Below are 15521 nucleotides of genomic sequence, written 5' to 3'. Positions count from 1 at the left end.
GGAGGGTGTTTCAGGTCTTGGCCGCCAGGTAGGTGAAGGATCTTCCTCCAGTGGTGGTTCTGCGGATCCGTGGGACGGTGGCGAGGGCGAGGCTGGCGGAGCAGAGCTGGCGGGTTGGCGTGTAGAACGTGCGGCGTTTTTTGAGGTATTCGGGGCCCAAGTCGTGGAGAGCCTTGTGTGCGTGGGTGAGGAGTCTGAACGTGATCCTTTTGCTGATGGGGAGCCAGTGCAGGTCCCTCAGGTGGGCGGAGATGTGGCTGTGTCGGGGGATGTCCAAGACAAGTCGTGCTGAGGCGTTCTGGATGCGCTGGAGTCTTTTCTGTAGTTTGGCGGTGGTCCCAGCGTAGAGGGCGTTCCCGTAGTCCAGACGGCTGGTGACGAGGGCCTGGGTGACCGTTTTCCTGGTTCCAGTGGGGATCCAGCGGAAGATCTTACGGAGCATGCGGAGTTCAGTTTCAGGTGGCTGAGCTTCATCCAGTCTGCAATGTCTTTCATTCCGTCCTGGAAGCTGGCTCTGGCGGAGGTGGGGTCATTGGTGAAGGAGAGGATCAGTTGGGTATCGTCGGCGTAGGAGATGATGTTGAGGTTGTGCTTGCGTGCGATGGCTGCGAGGGGGCTCATGTAGACGTTGAAGAGGGTGGGGCTGAGCGAGGAGCCTTGAGGTACACCACAGATGATCTTGGTGACTTCTGCGAGGAAGGGCGGGAGACGGACTCTTTGGGTTCTGTCGGAGAGGAAGAAGGTGATCCATTCCAGGGGCTTTCCTTGGATCCCGGCGTGGCGGAGGTGGGTTGACAGGGTGCGGTGGCAGACCGTGTCGAACGCAGCCAAAAGGTCGAGCAGGATGAGGGCGGCGGTTTCACCGTTGTCCAGCAGGGTCCGGATGTTGTCGGTGGCCGCGATGAGGGCGATCTCGGTGCTGTGGTTCGCTCGGAATCCGGACTGCGATGGGTCGAGGGAGCCGTTCGTCTCCAGGAAGGCTGTCAGCTGTTTGTTGACAGTTTTCTCGATGACTTTTGCAGGGAAGGGGAGGAGCGAAATGGGGCGAACGTTCTTGAGGTCTGAGGGGTCTGCGGTGGGTTTCTTCGGGAGGGCGCTGATCTCTGCGTGCTTCCAGCTCTCCGGGAAGGTGGCGGATATGAAGGAGTTGTTGATGATGTCCCGAAGTTTGGGTGCGATGATGGAGTCGGCTTTGTTGAAGATGTGGTGTGCGCAGGGATCGGCTGGGGAGCCCGAGTGGATGGTGTTCATCGTGTGGGTGGTATCTTCCGTGCTGACCTGAGTCCAGGCGCACATGGTGGGGGTGGGGGGGGGTGTAGGTTCGGTGGTGGGGTACGAGCGCCTAAGCTGTTGTGTATGTTGACGATCTTACGGTGAAAAAAGGTGGCCAGAGAGTTGCAGAGGTCTTGAGAAGGAGTTGTTGCTGGCGTTGGGGTTGGAGAGCTCTTTCACGATGTTGAAGAGTTCCTTGCTGTTGTGGGTGTTGTTGTCCAGTCCAGTCCAGTGGTTGTCCGCTGTGCGTTGGTGGAGCCATATTTTCTCCAGTTTCCAGCATGCTCAATTGCAGGTCTGGAGCTAGTTGGTGAACCAGGTGGCTCGCTTGCTGGCGTGGTTGTTGGAGGGTTTCTTGAGCGGGGTGAGGGTGTTGGCGCAGTCGTCGATCCATTGTCTGAGGTCGCTGGCTGCGGCGTCTGGGTTGGTTGGGTCAGTGGGTGGATTCTGGGCAAGGGTGGTGATCAGCTGGTCCTCGGTGACTTTGCTTCAGAGGCGGCGAGGCAGCTGTTGGGTGCGGTGGTGCGTGGTTGGTTTCTTGAAGGTGAAATGGATGCAGCAGTGGTCGGTCCAGTGGAGTTCAGTGGCGTGGTCGAAGGCGACTTGGGTGCCTGTGGAGAAGATGGTGTCCAGCATGTGGCCGGCTGCGTGGGTGGGTGCAGTGACGAGTTGTCTGAGGCCGAGGTTGGCGAGGTTGTTGTTCAGGGTGGAGGAGTTGGCGTTATTGTTGTTCTCAAGGTGGAAGTTCAGGTCCCCGAGGAGGATGTAGTCTGTGGAGGCGAGTGCGTGGGTGCTGGCGAGGTTGGCGATGGAGTCGCTGAACTGGGCCGGTGGGGTCTGTCGATGAGTGTCGTTGGACTTGGCCCTTCTGGCAGGTTCCCCCCTAAACTTTTTGCTTTTTAAATGTGAATTGGTGGTAGTGATTTTTAGTTTCTGCGCATTTTCACTGTGTCCCAGTGGAAAGTGTGTGCGCACTCTGAGTGCGTGGAGTAAGGTTGGCCTGCCCTCCCATAGGAATGCATGGGGAATGTATGTGTCCCTGGTAGTTCCTGATGCGTGGGGTGTACAGGCTAGAGTCTGGTATGTGCGGACTCGTGTGATTGAATGCTGCAAAATGATGTTTGTGGCATGATTGTGTCTTGTGTAGAAGTGCCACTTCTAGGAGTTGGCATATTAGTGTAAAAGGTGCTGGCGTGTGATTGGCTGGGGCTGGCTGGGATGCCAGACTCCATAAGTCATGATTGGTCTGCCCGGTGGTGAGTGTTGAGATTAGCATGCTGATGGCTGGGGAGGAGTGCACCTGGTTCCTGAATAGGGCTGGGCTTTCCCCACACAATGCTGGCTCCGCCCCCGTGATGCGACTGATGACCCTAGCCCTGCCAGTGAATAGAGTGAGGGGCTGAGCACATCAAGGGTGCTCCAAAACCAGCTGCGACTGGTTTCTCCCCTCACCCTGTGACAAAGACAAAGGATTTATGTGTATAAAAATGGGGCTGTGTCCCCACAGAAACTGTTCTCTGCCAGGATCCTGCCTGAGGGGGCTGCTGCTGGGGCCAGGAGGACCGCCACTTGGATTGTCTCCCTGCCTGGAGACCCAGTGAGCTGGCTCTGGGCCCAGCCTTGCCCCCCCCTGCCTGCTGTAATTCTTGGAAGACTTTTGCTGTACTTGTGGGCCTGTAAGTGCCTGGAAGCGCTCTATTTGCTATTATAGCGCTTGGGAGCGCTGTATCTTCTCTGCAGGTGGCCACCCGGCATTTGGCCGCTTAATTGCCGCCCTCGAGGGATTCCCTGGTGTGGGGATCCCCCTTTTTGCCCATTTGCGGCGCAGGAGCTCACCCCGCTTATTTGCCGCTTATTGCCGATTTTAAAGTCCCCTGGCAGGTGTCAACCCTGCCAGGGACCTTGCCGCTATTTATTGGTGGCCCCCACCTCGCTTTATATTGAAATTGAACGAGGGAGCCCACCCCTCGTCTTGGCCCCTGAGATCACCGCCGCAGCACCGGGCCGAGAGGAAGCAGCCGCCGACGTCACAAATAGGCCGCGCTGGGATTGGCCCAGCCAGCAGAGACTCCCTCGCGTCATTGGGCAGGAGCTCCGTGATTGGGCTCCCCGGAGGGCTTCCCCAGGCGATCACCCGGAAGCCCCGGCCGAGGAGAAGCTGCCCTAAGCCCTGCATCCAGAAGGAGTGAGGTTGCAGGGCTCCTGTGTGAGCCATAGAGCCCCGTGTCCAGGAACAAAGAGAGCCCCCAGCGGAGCCCGGTGAGTTTTGGGCTGGGGGAGAGCTCCGGGCCTAGCCCTCGTGCTAGAAAGAGGCGCAGAGTGCGCCGGGTGTGTCGAGCAGCCCCATCTGGTCAGCGGACCGCTCCAAGTATCCCCCAGTGAGGTTCAGTCAGGGGGCATTTTGATATTCAGAGCAGGTCGAGGCTCCAACGCGGGGGCATTTGGTTACTGTTTTGAGTCCACGAGGGACTCCAAAGACGGCGCCAGTCATATTTCGAGCCACGAAGGCTCCCCGGGGGCACCATGGTTGTAGGTGTGTTTTGAGAGCCCAGAGAGGCTCGTGGGGCCATTTCTTTACTCAGAGCCCAGTGAGGCTCCAAAAAGGGGACAAGTATATGTTCAAAGCCTGCGAGGCTCCCACGTTGTCCCCACCATTATCTACACAGCTGCCCAGCACTTCGTGGGCAGCTGCCACGTTTAGGCCCCTGACTTTGGGACCCAGGGCGTCCTAGCCCTAGAGAGGCCAGTTGCCTAGGGACAGTCACAGGTGTGACTAATGTGATTTTTGCCCAATTGTGTTCTTTGATACACCTCTGAATGGTTTTAGGCATCATGTGTTTTCCTTCCCTGCACCTCTGAATGTGTTGTTTATGCATCATGTGCCTTGTTCCTTACAACTCTGAATGTATGTTATGCATCATGTGTTATGTGCTTATACCCCTACAGGTATTGTGATACTTAGGTGGTTGTTCTTGCTAGTACAGGTGGTGCTAGTGAGGTGCTAGTTCCCTGCGTGACCTGTTCCTAAGGTGGTTAGGTTTGCGTAGGTGGTACTTACCTGCTACCAGTGATTACTGGGTGTGTACTTTATGTTCTATTTTGTGCTACAGTGATTTATATTCTATGTTCTAAGTGCTAATTCTACCCAGTGCTAAGTTCTAAAAGTGCCTATTCCTGACAGTGGTCCATGTGGCCCTGTCATGTACATATCCCCTGTAAATTCTGCCCGTGCCTGTTGGCACATTGTAAAGTGTGTGTTTTATCTAATGTGTTTTGGTATAATACAAAGGCTATTTTTATATATAACCTTGTGTGGAGTTTCCTTTATGGTGGGCCTTGGGTGTTGTTGCTGGGTACGCACGCAAACCCTTAACCTACATAGCCTCCAAGTTTAGCCTTGCTGCTCGCGCCACGTTACCTAAAGGGTGAGCAGGGGTTATCTTGGCGTGTAACTCCCTTGCCCTGACTTAGGAGTGGTGGTTTCTGACTGACTTTGGCGCAAGCCCTGGCCAGCCAGGGATCCCATTTCTAACATGTGTTCCTCTGAGGGTGGTGTTGGGTTCGGTGTGGATCCGGAAGTGCAGGTGTTCGGCGGTGTTGAGGGTGTCATCTGCGTGGGTGGCGACTTTGATGGTGGATTTGTTGACAATGGCTATTCCTCCTCCGTTTGCGTTGGCGCGATCCCTGCGGGTGACCTAGTAGCCGTCCGGGATGGTTATGGCGATGTCGAGCGCCGAGGAGTCATTCCACCAGGTCTCGGTCAGGATGGCCACGTCTGGGGCGGAGGTGTCGAGCAGATCCCAGATCTCGACGGCGTGCGGATCGGGTTTTGAGGAGAATGCAGCCGAGGTGGTTGGGTCCAGTCCTTGGAGGTTTGGTGGTTCTGTCGCAGGTGAAGCTGCAGGTGCGGCAGGAGAAGGGTCGGTGGGTCCGTTTCGGGGTGGCCTGGAAGCAGGTGTTGTTTCGGCCGGCGTGGAGGCTGCTGGCGTCGTCGTGGAGTCTGGTGTCGTGGAGTTCGCGGGGTCCAGGGGTTCTGACGCTGGGCACGGTCCAGGCACGGATGGGCGCAGACAGGCTTGCCTTAGGCGCGCCTTCAGCGCGGCCGGGCAACTGCTGCCATTTTAAGGGGATCTAGGAGGGAGGAGCAGCTGGGAGGCGGGAGGCAGGGGTTAGCGAATGGGTGCGGGGGCGGGCCGCGGGGACGGGCCGCAGGGGCAGCAGCAGGGGGAACCACGAGCAGTGGGCAGGGGGGGCGAAGAAAAAACGGCGAGGAAAACGGAGCCCAGGAATTGGCCAGTGGAACCAAGGGTGCAGGGCACAAGCGATGGAGGAGCAGCAGCGGGGGGGGGAGTGACCTACCTGGTAAGGTCAAGGGTCGCTCTCCTCACTGCGCGCTGCCGCCACTTAAAGGGGATCTGGGAGGGAGGAGCAGCTGGGAGGAGGGAGTCAGGGGTTAGCGAATGGGTGCGAGTGGCGGGGCCGCAGGGGCAGCAGCGGTGGGAATTCAAGTAATAATTGTATTGATACTGCCTTCAAGTGTTTTTTCTCTCCTGAATTTACATTACGTGACTTGCGATTGAATTTCATGTATTTAAGGACTACGTGCAATGTAGTTCGTCAATGTTTCAGACCTGTGAGTCTGTTCACTGTGTTTATGAACATGTGACAGTATTTAATTCACTCTTACACAAACACTCACGCTCGTGAACAAGAGGGAGTGTCCTCGAAACGCGTCGAGTGGAGCCTGAATAAAGCTCGTATTTCTGCACAAGCTGGCCGGGACATTCCTTTTTTCAAATTTGATCCTTGGATAAGTTTGGTATATATATATATATATATATATATATATATATATATATATATATATATATATATATATATATAACAATTCCTTTCGGAGTTTGAAACACGCACTCGCAGACTACTTAGTTCCCCAAGCTTTTTTATTTCAGTCACATCAAGGTTGAGGAGACAACCGACGCGTTTTGCTATCCACGATAGCTTGATCACAGTTCAAGTTGGCTACATTCAATTCCACCAATAAAAACATGTTTCCAAAATCATGTGACATATGCCAGTAATTATTATGTACAAAGTGTCCTGTGGGAGATGTAGTTTGTTTTATTTCCGCATTAGTCTTAGATTACTTTGGGTTTTTATTAACTATTTACATGTATGTGTGTTATTATAAAAATGCCCTTTGCCATTTTTTAACCCGTGTTGTTTTGATCTTATTATTTCAACTTTTTATTCCACCCCGAGTGCAACTCTAAGTAAGTAAATGTTATTGTATATAGTTAATTAAAACCTTTACAATATGGTTACATTAAAACACATGTTTTAAGAATAAAATATTCGACTTTAGAAGATCGTTAAAAAAAAAATACAAAAAAAAAAAATAACTTTCTAAAATGTCTATATATTTGATATATTTGTGAGAGGGGATTCAGAGTCTGTTCATAACACTTCAGGCATCCGTGTTCGAGCATTCAGTAATCTTTTTTCTCAGTCTTCACTACTAGCAGCAATGCCTTTTGACAGAATCTGGCAGCCCTACAAGCTGTCTGCAGATGGTAACTATTCAGTGCTAGCATGACAGCTGGGCGGCATGATCTAATCTGAAAAAGACGGAATACATGCAGTAGATAATAACGTCTCAAAATTTTCAAAGATGGGCAGATGCACAAAATGTGCAACATTGATTCTTCCATTTGCCCACATAGTCTGCAGACAGGGGTCGGCCATGTTTGCTTCCATGGAGGTGTATGATCTTTTAAAATGGTGGTGCCCAGCCGTAATTGTAATAGTGTTTTTTGGACGGCATTGGATATGTGATTAACTAAGTACGGTTGGGGTTCCATTTTCACGTACGTGGCCAGGACCGTCCAACTGTGTTTTTTCTGTGCTGTTGCGGCTTTGTCTGTTAGCCAAGATCTTTGCTTTGCTGCTCCGTTGGTTACTTTTTTAAAAGCCGCAAAGGTTTGATTTGTATTCCATGCCTCCTCCAACTTAAGACTTGCAAGGGCGTTCTCCCATACTGGTTTCCAAGCGTTTTTCGACTTGGTCTGGTTGTTCATCTCAATCCAACAGAGGCCCATTAGCGTGTCCTCTTGGGCTGCTCTTAGTTTCCAACATGTTTTTAGAATGGCCGCTTGTCTGACTTGATGCTGGTTTGATAGACCAAATTCCAGGCGAATCAATGATTGAGATACAAACCTTGGAATCTTAAAGATGTATTTGAACAGCTCTGATTGCTGTGTGTTCAGAAAATTTGCATCTTTACCCCTATACAATTCCGAACCATAGGTGAGCGAGGGTAAAAACTTGACGGCTATCACCTTCAACAGGTGCGAGTTGGATGGACAGTTCAATTTCGTTTTTAATATGTTTAGGGCAAAACGAAGTTTATTTGCCTGTGCCTTTCTATACAGTTGGTGATCTTTCAGAGTCCACCTGGCATCGACAACTACTCCCAGATATTTGTACGAGCAGGTCTGCTCTATTTTGTTGCCTGCGATGTGCCATTTGAAAGATTTCCTCCCTGGGCGAGAAGCAAAACAGACGATCTTCGTCTTTTTATAATTAATTTGCAGGCCCTGCGCACTGATGTATTCATGGAGCTTCATGATGGAATGTTGTAAGCCCAACGAGGTCTGACTGCACAGTACAATGTCGTCCGCATACTGAATGCTCCTGATTTTGTGATGGGCTAGCTTTGGCGGATCGCTTTCTGTCTCCGCAATGTGCTTGTCCAGGTCCGCTGTGAAGATGTTGAAAAGAGTTGGGGCCAATACACAGCCCTGCTTGAGGCCCACATGGGTGTAGATTTTTCGTGTAGTTCGATCGCCATTGCCTAATTTTATTCGAACCCAGGTGGATGAATACAAATTCATGATGGCCCGCAGCAACTTTGATGGTATTCCCCAAGTGTCCATTTTTTTCCATAGAGCCTCCCTCTGGACTGTGTCGAACGCAGCTTTCAGGTCGACAAAACACGTGTACAGCTTAGTTGACTTATCCCTGGCTTTGTCCACCAGAAGATTTAACGCCAGCAGGTTACATGAGGTGTTGGTTCCGGGCCTAAAGCCAGTCTGCGTGATCTGCAAGATCTTATTCGCACAAACCCAGTCTTCCAAAGCCATCAAAAGATTTGAGGCGTATATTTTGGCCTCGACATCTATGAGTGCTATGAGGCGGTAATTGGCTGGATCGGATCTTGTGCCTGCCTTAAAGATTGGATGAAAAATACTGCCTCTCCATGACTGGGGAATGCTTCCAGTCTGGAATGCATTGTTAAATAGTGGGGAAAGATGTTCTGCCCAGAATTGTTGGTCTTGTTTGAACAGACCATTCGGTAAACCGTTTGGACCTGGGGCTCCCTTAGATCTCAAGTTTTTTAATACCTTTTCTACCTGGGATGGCGTTATCCAGTTTTCATCCGAAAGCTGGTCTGCTTCGTGATTGGTTTCTAATTGCAGGGTCTGAAACGCTGGGCTCCCCACTGGATAGTTGATGATTTGAGTATGCTCCAAGTGCTGTATCCAGTCATCCTCCAGAATATTAGCGCTGAAGACCTGTGCAGCCCCGTTTGCAACTTTATTAATTTCAGCCCAAAATTTCCCGTTGTTATTTGATTGACTGGATGCTAGTAGTGATTGCCAGATGTTAGTTTGGTATTTTGATTTTTCTAACCACACATCTTTTTTATAATTTTGCCTTAAACCATAGATTTGAGTGGTTATATCATCACCCTTTGACCTGGCTGTTGCTTGCAGCTTCCTGATTTCTTGATTAAGGGTCCTTTTCTTGCGCACTATATTGCCCAAAGACGCTTGAGGGGTATTACTTGATTTCTTTATGTTACTCTGGTTGCCGAATCTCTCAGTTAGTGATGAGGTCAGTCTTTCCCAGTTTTCCCGATGTGCGGATGGATCTTCTCCGGTCACTTCAATAACAATATTTTTCACGAATAACATTATGTCTTTGATGTTATTGCCGTTCCATACCAGTCTCTTTAGGTTGTAGAGGCTTGGGGGTTCTGTCAGGTCTTTGGTCGGTGTAGCCCTATTATATTGGATGTTGATTTCAAATGATTGCAGGCTGTGGTCGCTCTCCAATTTGTGGATGATTTTGTAACTAGCGATTGTTTGCAAAACCTCTAGATCCACGATGGTATAGTCCAGCACTGATTGGGCCTGTTTAGATATTCTAGTTGATGATGCTGGTTGGTCTTGTGGAAAGCGGCCGTTCAATGCGATCATCCCGACCTCAGCGAACATGAGTGCACATTGTTGACCGATCTTGTCCCTTTTTTGATAATTTGTAATAATGCTTGGGATTGGTCCGCCAATCCGTTTATGTTGGTTAATGAGTTGAGCGTGGTCTGTTTGAAGCAGGAACATGTTCAGGTCGCCAGACACGACCAGCCCCGCCTGCGGGTACGTGGATTGTAGTGATTTTATAAAGGCTTTTAAGGTCAGGATTTTCTCCACTTTGTTCTTGGGGTTTGGATGAAGATAGATGTTACAGATTAATATTGAAAAAGTATTGTGGGCCCTCTTCCTACCATTGCCGAGAACTGGCGTCAGCTCTATTTTAATACACTGGATCCATTGTTGTCCTGTGTCGATGTTATCATATGACCAAGTGATCCCAGTGGTCAGGTAGATCGAAAGGCCTCCGGCAGCCCTTCCTGACGGGCCTCTTTTGATCGCTTCTAATTGGATTTCCTTAAAGCCGTCAATATGCTGGGAAGCCGTTGACCAGGTTTCTTGAAATAGGATAATGTCAAAAAGTTTTAAAAATGACAATAATTCTGCATCATTGGTTTTGCCCCCCAGGCCATTGATATTCCACGAGCAGACTTTCAGAGTCGGTTTTCATGCTTCAACCATCCTTGCTGTGGATGTATTTTGAGTTGGTTGCAGAATTTTCCTGCATTCTTTGTCAACCCCCCACAGGCCTTGGTGAATGATGCGTAAATTTGCCCAACCCCCCTTGTTAATATCCATACCCCCAACGGCACCCCGAAGAATTCCGCCTTCTGGTTTTGGTCTTTTTTCCGCCAGCATGGAGAGTGGGCCTGGGTATCTTTCTGGCGGCACTGGTCTTATTTCAATTCCCCAGTTGGCGAAATCTTCTCTGTATCGCCAAATTTCTTTGGCTATTTCCGGGTCCTTCCATGTTGCCACAGTCATTTCTCTCCCATGTGTGTTGGGAATTGTTTTAAATTCGATGCTATCTATGTGAGTTGTGTTCACATATTTCAACGTCTCGAACTGGTTGGTAAGTTTTAGAATGGCACTCCGGTTAAGAATATCATGATATCCCCTTGAGTTTTAGTGCGGGATTAATTCCTGCACTAATGATCCCACCGGATAGGTTAAATCTGGCTTCTCATTCTTGTTTGATAAACAGATGTGATCATTGGGTTTGGGTTGTCTGGCAGGACTCCCCTGGTTTGGGGCGGACAACTGAGATCCTGGTTCGATATCTGAAACTGCCAGCTTTAAACTTGGGTCCGCTAAGACTTGCGGTGTGAAACTCTGTTGTTGCTCTTGCGGTGTGAAACTCTGTTGTTGCTCTGTTGCAGGGCGATTTTCTTTGAGTGCCATCACCATTTTCGGGAAGTAGTGTGAAATATCCTTCTGTTCTCCCTGCAGCTTCAGTGCGGGAGGGCCGTCCGCCTGTTGCATTATAATTTGGGCTTGTGTTGTATTTAAAGCACTTGATGACATTGTATCGGCTGTTGGTTTGACTTCCGGGGGCTGATTCGCTGCTGAAAAAGTCATCCCGCGGTCCAATTGCTTTGCCAGGTTCGCCTTTGGTGACTCTTTGTGGTTGGGGCCTTGCACTGTTGTTCCTGTATTTATGTCTGGCTTAGTGATTCTTGCTGTATCTTTTTTCCCCTGATGCTTGTTTTGTCTTGCTTTCCTTAGTCGCTTTCTTTCGCGCTTTGTGAGATGGAGTATCTGTTTTATTTGCCCGTTTTGTATTGTTCCCATCTCTTCTCTGCTCACATTTTCTAGTTCTTCCATGAGTAAGTGGGATTGGTTCCCATTTTTTTGCGATTGCCCGGGAGCATCTTTCCCTGTGTTGGCAGTATCCGAAATGCCTTTTTGAGGGGATGTTAAGTCTTCAGGCATTGACATCTGGCAGGCCTGGGGGAGAGGTATTGGACTGCCTTCCATTTTTGCCGGCCTTATGTCCTCGCTATGTGAAGTGGCACTGCTGACTGAGCTTGTTGTGTCTACGGGCGAGCTTTCGATCCCGGTGGTTTCAGAGAAGTTATGAACATCATTGGATTTGTTCTGTACCTCTACCAGAATGTCTGTTAGAATTGCTGGTAATACTTTGAGCTGGTCAATTATTTCAGAGCACTGACATTCGTGGTATGTTGTACGCGGGTCTTTCTGTGCCCGTTCGATGAAGGAATTCAACTCGAGAATCTTTTTATCTATCCCCGCCACATGTGAAGCTAAAATTTGCAAGATATCTATCTGAGACTCTAACTTTTCTGAGTGTTGAAGGAGGGCTGAGGAGATTGTTTCCATCATGTTTATAAACGGCGACCACAGTGGAGCGTGGAATGGTAATCTGTCGTCTACTAGGTGTCTTGGGTCTTGAGGGCTGCTCCGAGCTTTATCCCTTATTTTGGATCTTGTTACGCCTGATGCTCGTAGGTCTCCGGAGTCTGGTGGGTCTCGTTGGTCTCCACCCCGACCCTTGTCTGGGATTGGCGTGTAATAAGATGTTCTGATCCTCTGCTCTTGGCCCTTGGAAGGAATTGTTCGGCTTGGTGAAACAATGTTGAAGTGGAGCGGGAATAGCCCCGACGGACCACTTGAGGTCGTTTGGCTGGTGTGAGTGGTGCCAACACTGGTCAGGTTGTCGGGCTCCTGCGCATTTGCGCCTGCGGTGAAATTTGGTGTAATATAATGGTTAATTTGTGCGTCTGTGCCTAACGGATCATCCTTTGACTGTGTTGGGCCGTAGGGTGTCATCCTTGTGCTTAGAGATTGTTCCTTATTATCGGTTTCTTTGATGTCCTTGTCCGATATGTCCAATAAGGCCTTGTTATCCTTTCTCGAAGCTGTTCTCTTGGCGACCCCGAGGTCATTTTCATAAACCCCAGGGCCGAAATAAGATCCTAAACTTAGTGAGCGTCGCTTTTCTGGGATGGTGGGATCCATTTGAACTTCCTTTATGTTCTCCTTGCGCTCGTCACTTGGCATATTGTCTGAGTTGGTGTCGCCAGCTTCCTCCCTTGTGTTTATTTGGGCGTTCACCGTGTGTTGGTTTGTCGTCTTGTTTGGATTCTTTTGGAGAGTATCCCAGGGGAAATATTTGTTCTCATATGCTTTATTGCTTGGAGTGTTGTTGTGAATCTGCAAGGCTTTAGTTAGAGATGACACTGATTGAGACATTCTTTTGATACTGATTGCTGTCTTTAAATTCTGTTCCTGCAATGCTGCCGGAGCAGATAATGGAGCCGAGAGTAGAAAATCTGTGATCTTTGTGTTTCTGAGGCATGCGCTCTTCAGAGGTGTTTTAACCGTGAGGACCCCAAGAGTAATGTCTTTTGCCTCTAGGGTATCTGGAGTATCCTCTATTATGTCCTCTTCGCTCTTTTTCCGGCATGGGAGTTGTTTGCTTTTACTTGATTTGACTATGGGGTCTGTTCTGAGTCTCCCTGATCTCATGGTGAGGCTGCGGTGTGGTTTTTTGAGGGGCTTGCCCCCTACTCCTTGCAGCCTTTCAGACGCCCTATTACGTGGCCGCAACCGAGATGGTAGGGTTTTGGCTGGTTGAAAGACTCCAACAAACTCTTGTCTTGTTTTGACCTCTCTTGTCTTGGGGAGTCCTCTTGATACTGGTAGCTATGGAATTAATTTGTTTTGCCGTGGTCAATGGACTGGGCGAGGAAAGGTTCCGATGTTATCAGAGTGCTCAGCTGCCGCACTGACTCAAGATTCCCTCGAAGTGGTCGTTTTGGTTTGAATTGGTACTTTGCTACTCTCTGTTCTGCGCGGTTCAATACTCTGCGCACACTAATTTCAGCACAGTGATGCTTAGCCTTGTAACAGTGAGCCCAAGTCCAAATCCAACTCCCAGACTCCCAATGCTGCCGATGCTGCCAAGGAAAACCTCCCTGCTGCCCGCCGCTTGACTACACTCCAGGGCTCCGCCCCGCCTCTTCCTTGTAGTGCACACCTGCTAGTGTTGCCTGCAGTATTGGGGTTTCTGTTTTTATGGGCACGTGAATACGGGCCGGTATGTATGTAGGTGCTGGCAGGGTCGAGCCAGGATGTGCAGGATGAGAGCAAGGACCAGGGGCGCCACGGGGGGGGGGGTGTCGAGGGAGGTTGCACCAACCTGATGCTGCCTGATGCTTCCTCAGGTCGAATCGCCTTCGCTTCGCCCCTTCTTTTCATGCAAGACCCTGCTGCAAGACCCTGCTGCCGCTGCACGCCCTGAAGCTGCTTCTACTTCTAAGTGCAATCAGCTGGCTGGCTGGCCGGTCTCTCCTCACGGGGTGCAGGCGGCGGGAGATGCACGGGTAGGCTTTCACTGCTTGTTTGCCTCTCATCTGCGTTAACTGCAAAGAATGGTTGTTTCCCTCTTACTCAGGGCGAGTGCCGGAGAAGCAGGGATTTTAAAATTGCACGCGGCTTCCTTTACGGGCGTTGCTGCCGCATGTACAGAGCCCTCCTGCTGCGGTTACCGCCTCTGCCGCCTCCGCCTCCGCTCCCTTATAAAGTCCAGGGTGCAAGGTGCAGACGCTGGCACTGCCGGACCCCGCAGCTTCTTGAGGTTCTCTGTGCTCGTGCTACTAGACACCATCTCTCCTGACGTCGCCTTCCTAACGGAAACATGGATGAACGCTTCCTCCGCCCCTGACATCGCCATCGCTATCCCTGATGACTATAAGATCACACGCAAGGACCGCACCGACCATACAGGAGGTGGAATCGCTATCGTCCATAAGAAAACAATCCGCATCTCAACCAGCTCTGATGCCAACCTCGCCAACTCCGAACACCTTCACTTCCAGATCCACATCGACCCCAAGACCACACTCAGAGGCACCCTCCTCTACAGACCACCAGGACCCCGCGCAAAATTCAGTGAAGACATCACGGACTTCATCACCCCACACGCGCTCCCCTCCAAAGACTACATCCTTCTGGGAGACCTCAACTTCCACCTTGAAAAGATCAACGACCGCAACACCGCCACCCTCTTAGACAACCTCGCCAACCTCGGACTTAAACAACTGGTCACTTCCCCCACCCACATCGCAGGTCACACTCTCGACCCCATCTTCACCTCCAGCAACCATGTCTCCTTCAGCCACACTACAGATCTCCTCTGGACTGACCACAGCTGCGTTCACTTCACCTACAACAAGCCGAAACCCATCATCCACCTCCAACCAACTCTACAAAGAAACTGGAACAAAATCACCTCAGAGCAGATCTCCACATCACTCCTTCAAACCTCCCCAGCCCTCTCTTCTAACGCCAACGAAGCTGCCTCCAACCTCACCCTTTGGTTATCCAACACCGCCGACACCTTAGCACCACTGAAAAAACGTCAACACAAACTTGGCATCAAGAAGGCCTCATGGTTCAACGACGACCTCAAGAAATCCAAGAAACTGTGCCGCTCCCTTGAAAAGGCCTGGAAAAAAGACCCATCCACCAGCAACAAGGACGCCTTCAAAAGCGCCATCCGTACTCACCACCAACTGATCCGAAAAGCCAAGAAAACAGCATTCAAAGATCGACTTGACAACAACGCCCACAACAGCAAGGAACTTTTCAACATCGTCAAGGAATTTTCCAACCCCTCGGCCAACTCCAACGACATCACCCCCTCTCAAACCCTCTGCGATTCCCTAGCCTCTTTTTTCCACAACAAGATTGCTGACATCCACAACAGCTTTGACAACCAACCCGGAAACCAACCCACCCTACCATCAACTGACCATCTTCCCCCCGTTAACACCCTTAACGCCTGGAACCCAATCTCCACTGAGGACACCATCCGCCTGATGAATTCCATCCACTCTGGATCCCCCACAGACCCATGCCCCCACCACATCTTCAACAAAGCAGACTCCATCATAGCTCCGCACCTCCGAGACGTCATCAACTGCTCCTTCAACTCCGCTACCTTCCCAGAAGATTGGAAACACGCTGAACTCACCGCCCTTCTGAAAAAACCAACAGCAGACCCCACCGAAC

This window comes from Lissotriton vulgaris, chromosome 1_1 (assembly GCF_964263255.1).
Source record: "Lissotriton vulgaris chromosome 1_1, aLisVul1.2, whole genome shotgun sequence".
In the NCBI taxonomy this organism is placed as follows: Eukaryota; Metazoa; Chordata; class Amphibia; order Caudata; family Salamandridae; genus Lissotriton; species Lissotriton vulgaris.
Note: the sequence above shows the minus strand (reverse complement) of the source record.